Source organism: Vicia villosa, linkage group LG5, assembly GCF_029867415.1.
Source record: "Vicia villosa cultivar HV-30 ecotype Madison, WI linkage group LG5, Vvil1.0, whole genome shotgun sequence".
NCBI lineage: Eukaryota > Viridiplantae > Streptophyta > Magnoliopsida > Fabales > Fabaceae > Vicia > Vicia villosa.
The window spans coordinates 146979078-146984372 of NC_081184.1; the positions used below are offsets into that span (position 1 = coordinate 146979078).

At 38.8% G+C, this 5295-nt stretch overlaps 1 long non-coding RNA gene across 1 annotated transcript; it reads left to right on the forward strand.

Moving 5' to 3' along the window:
- Positions 1–1039: 1039 nt before the first annotated feature.
- LOC131607703 (uncharacterized) lies at positions 1040–3219 on the forward strand. The gene is made up of 2 exons (XR_009285386.1): positions 1040–2583; positions 2818–3219. It is a non-coding gene; the product is annotated as an uncharacterized LOC131607703 (long non-coding RNA).
- The last annotated feature ends 2076 nt before the right edge of the window (positions 3220–5295 follow it).

Genomic DNA, 5295 nt, shown 5'->3' on the forward strand with positions numbered 1-5295 from the left:
CATTTATTAGGTTTTTTGAAGTATTTTTGGTTGGTGATTTTTAAAGGGATTTTAACTTTGTGACTTAGATCATACCAAAAAGAGTTTTGTTTGTTTTTTGGATATTTAGAGAATGCACATCGAGGTCTACACCACAATCGATTCTCTAAATGACGGATAAGAAATACATCGAAATCTACATTCCAATCATTTCTTTTCCGATTAGTAGAAAAGAACGTACATCGGGGCCTACGCCCCAATCATTTCTTTTCTACTACGTGGGGAAGAACGTACATCGGGGCCTACGCCCCAATCATTTCTTTCCCACCATATATCAGAAGTGTAACAGTATGATCTTTGTCAGGTTTTTATTAAGTATTTTAAAAGTTGAAAGAGAAAAAGAGAATGGGAAGGGAACTAATTCTGAATTCTAATCTAAGTTGTTCTAATTCCTATTGTTAACATGGTGACTAAATTCTAAAAGGAGCATTAAAATGGTATTAACAAAGTAGGCCAAACATATGGCCAAAAACAAGTAACAAAATCACACAACAATTATACAAAAAATAGCATGGAAATGACACAAAAGCATAAAAAGAAGCAATTCAAAAATTAACCTAAAAATACTACTATTTTTATGAGTTTTGTGGGAAAGTTAATGTCAACAATTACCTAAAGATCTAACAAGTTTTATTGATTATTACCTAAAAAAAGTTGAATAAAACTAAGTCAAAACCTTAAATTCTAAGAAGAAAAAAATGTGAGTTAGGGGGTGTCAATTGAAACTGGTGGTATGTTTAGTAACTGGCGCAGGGCCCAAAAGAAGGAGGCCCGAGCAGAGTTTTGTATCAGATTTTTATTTGGACAAAAATGATATGGTTCATGGGCCAAATGTGGTGTAGTTAGCAATTCGGTGGAGCCCAAGAACGTTTTTTGTTATTCAGATTTTATGGTCCAAAAACTGGAGATGCAACGGGCCTAAGAGTTCTGATCTAGTTCATTTTTCGTTTTTAACCAAAAATAATAAAACAAATAAAAAAAATAAAGGGAAATAAGAACAGAAGAAGAGGATTTAGGGTTCACAATGTGACCTTTAACCTTCGAGATCAACACTCTCTCCTCCCACGATCACGGCGGCGCGATGGTTCCGGTGAGATCCTCCCTTCGTCGTCTTGACCCACAGAAGTGGAACAGCGTCCTCTCTATGCCCTCAAGTCTCCTTCTCGTCTCCCTTTCTCTCGTTCAAACCCAACGACGGCGCCGGGAAAACCGTTCCTCCGAGTGATCACCTCCACCGAATAATCTCATCCCTTCTCCTGTTCAAATCGAACCATAAATCCGGAGAAGACCATATACGAAACCTGGAGTAGCGCACTAGAGCTAGTAGTCGAAGAAGGGAGATTCCGAAAGTTCAGATGCGATATAAGTGCAATGAAAGAGGAGCTTCTTCAGGTGATTCTTGCTCCGTTCTTTGAATTTCTGTATTTGATACTTCTTCTTCTTCTTTCTTATTTTTCTTCTGCCTGTGAGTTGTTGTTGTTTGAGTGGAATGAATTGGTGAGGATGAGTTGCAGAGAGAGGTGAATTGAGAGAGATTGGTGAAGAAAATGGGGAGTGTGAAGAGATGAAGGGGAAGTTAGAGTGAGAGAGTGATGAAGGAGGTGGTTATGGTGGTGGAGAGAGTGAAGATGGAGAATGGTGATGAAGTGTTGGTGAATGAGCGTGTGTGTTGCAGAGAGAGTTGAAGGTGAATGGGAGGAAGATGAGAGGTGATGAATGAATGGTGAATCAGTGAAAATGGCGTGGGGAAGAGAATTGGAGAGTGAGAGGTGATGAGGGAATGGAGAAGGTGATGGTGAAGGGTGGATGTGAAGGTTTTTGGTGTCTGGTTGAAGATGAAGATGGTTCTGTTTATATAGGTTGATGGAGGTGAATGTTAGTTAGAGGGGGAAGGATGAGGGCCGTTGGATTTTGATTTTCGGTTATGAGATCAGAGGGTGGAGATTTGTCAGTTATGAGTTAGTTAGCTTAGTTATAGAGAGGCTTGGAGGTAGTTATATTTCTGTTATGGATATTAGAAGTGGTGAAAGGTTTGTTAGGACTTGGTTGGAACAGTTATGCAGTTAATTTGAAGGGTGGTTAAATTCTGTTATCAATCAGTAGGTTAGCTATGAATTGGTTTAGGGGTTGTTAGGAAAACTGTTTTTCTGTTACTCGTTGGTTATAGAACTATGGGAAGTTAGTTATAACAGAACTGGAATCGGTTAGGTTGTTAAAATTAGTTACAAAACTGTTATAGGGAGTTGGGAATCGAAACTGTTAGGTTAAAAGTCTGTTAAGGAAAATAGGTTAAACAAACTGTTTAAGACCCGATATACAGGGCTGCCAATGAATGTATGGTTCACTTGAATTGGGTCATTGCAATGTTTCTGAACTGTTTTGGCTTGGCTGATTATGAACCGGTTTATGTTGCAGGTTTTCTTCAGGTTGGGGTGCAGTTTGGTAACTGTTTATATTTGTTTTGATGCTGAACCGATTTAAAATTGAGTATGATATGGGGCTGTTTGTATTTGAACTTGGAATTGTTTTGATGTGGTGATGCAGGTTCTTTGTCCCTATCTCAAATTGCTTTATTTCCCTTCTGATTTCAGCTTTATGTCCTTCTCGTTTTTCTTCTTGAACTCTTGAACAAAGTGATTCACCATTCTGTTATATGTTAACTGCCGCCAGTTCTATTAGTTTGGAGAGTGTAGCAGGGACTGAATGTATGGCTGGAATTGTTGCAGGATCTGGTCCCATTTTGGCATTGATTTTGAAACTTTATTCTGAATTGTGCAGGTGCAGTAACATGGACAGCACATGGGAAGCTGTATGATATGAAGATGGAAGACATATGACATATATGGGGGATCGATTTTACGAGGACAAGATGTGAAGCACACTTGAAATTTTCCTTTTTTTGATGAATTTGCGAAGTATGTATGTAGCAGGATTCAATTTGATGAGGGACTGAAGTGGACTTGGTTCGACATATTTCCGCGGACAGAATTGGGGGCAGCAGTCTGAGTTGATTTTTCGATGATGATGGATGGCATGTTTTATTGTAATTTTTGTAAACAATTGGATTTGAATGAATGAATCTTGTTTGAAACTCATATGAAATGCTTTGGCTCCATGTTCATTTCAATATGCTTGCCTGAGACATCCTTAAAGACTTTTGTAAGATTGAATCATTCATGACATATGCTTCCAACTTACTCGAATGGATGAAATCTGGCCTTGGACACTTGAACCATGATTAAATTGAAAGTCTAGTGAAAGTCTCTTTTTCCAATTGAACTCATTTTCCATGTTTCGACTGAACTTTCGATCCCTTTTGCAAATTGGATGATTCACTCTTAGATAGAAAATGACATCATGAAATGAATCTTGAATGAAACTCTTTGTATTGATTTATGCCTGCATCTTCAAATAAATTCTGAACATAATCAAATAGTTCCATGATATCCCCTACTTGCCATGCCCTTGTATTCCAACCCACCTTAGCAACAATGCATTTGAAGGAATCCTTCGAAGATACGAATTGATCGTTGTTGATGGACTACGAACTCAAACACCACGAGTAAGAAACCCGACCCAGCGATCCCCAACTAAACTTTTGATGGATGCACCCCTTGTAGCTTGAAGAAGAAGTATGCGAATCAACCATAATATGCGTTTTAGTGCATACAGAGAAACCGGTCGAGACAAGCTTATCTGAAGTAGAAACCTCAAAGCTATAGAGATACCCTAAGCTTTCAAAATCATTGATCCCCATGCTTTGTTATTTAGTTAATGATGCATGATCTATGTTAATGCCCTAATGGAGGTATGCAGATGAAATGCGAAGCTTAAGCCAGTTAGAAGTGAAGGGGTAGGACAAATTTGGGGTATGACAATTGGTAATGATGAAAGTATGTTATATATATGTTACATGCATTCATAAACATGAGTTGAATCCTATATGATGAGAGGATTCATCGAGGGGCAGAATTCCCATTGTGTGGAATTGGTGCTGGCAGGACCGTTTCTGAATTGATGATAGATCGGTCGGTGGATGATTCCACTGGTGATGATTGGTACCACATGCATAGTGTCAGTTTCATACATGTGCATGATTTGCTATAACATGATTATATATGTTATGTGTTGATTGTTTGTTTGTCTGTGGATATATGATTGGTGATTGTCTGAATATGAAACGATTGGGTGAATGATATAACTATGACATGTTATTATTTGTGATGTGATAACATTGGTTAACTGTGATGAGACTCACCCTTACTTGTTGTCATTTTTCAGATTGAGGATAGCGGCGTGACTTGGTGAGGATTAGCTCATAAGTCTGTTTTTGGTTATAGTGTCGGTGTCATGCTCTGGTAGATGTAACACTGGGAACACGTTTGTGTATGAGTTTGGTTATAACTCTATTTGGTTGTTGATTGAGTCAGATACATTATGATGAATGTTGACTCTGTGTGCTTTAATTCCGCTGTGTAAAACATGATTTTATCTATTGAGTTATAATTTCAGTTGTTTTCAGTGAATGCATGACAGGTACCGACGTGTGTTTATTTATTTCATGAATTGTGATACCCCTTGCATGCCTACTCTGATTCATTAATTGTTTAATTGCCGCGGGTTATTAGAGGGGTGTTACACAGTTCTTCCAATTGAAATTCAGATTCCTTCCCTAAGGATTATGAAAGAAGCTGATCTACACGAAGACGATTGGATTCAGACTCGGTTGGACCAGATAAACTTGATTGATGAGAAGAGGCTCGCAGCTATTTGTCATGGCCAGTTGTACCAAAAGCGTATGATCAAAGCCTTCAACAAGAAAGTCAAAAGTCAGGCATACCAATTTGGTGGCTTAGTTGTCAAACGCATCATCTTACCACAAGGTGACCCCAGGGGCAAGTGGACTCCCACTTATGAGGGACCGTTTATAATCAAGAAAATATTCTCCGGCGGTGCCATGTTGCTTACCACCATGGATGGCGAGGATTTCCCACACCCTGTGAATGCGGACATAGTCAAAAAGTACTTCGCTTAAAGAAAAGCTCGCTAAGTTGAAAACCTGAAAGGGCAACTTAGGCAAAAATGAGTGTCTCGGTGGATTGAAAACCCGAAAGGGCGATCCAGGCAAAAATTAGAGGCTAAATAAAATTATCCCGGTAGGCTGAAAACCTGTAAGGCCAGCCTAAGCAAAAGTTAGGGAATAAAGCGTACAACTATGTTTCGTTTATTTACCTACTCACCTTCAAGATTCAACAC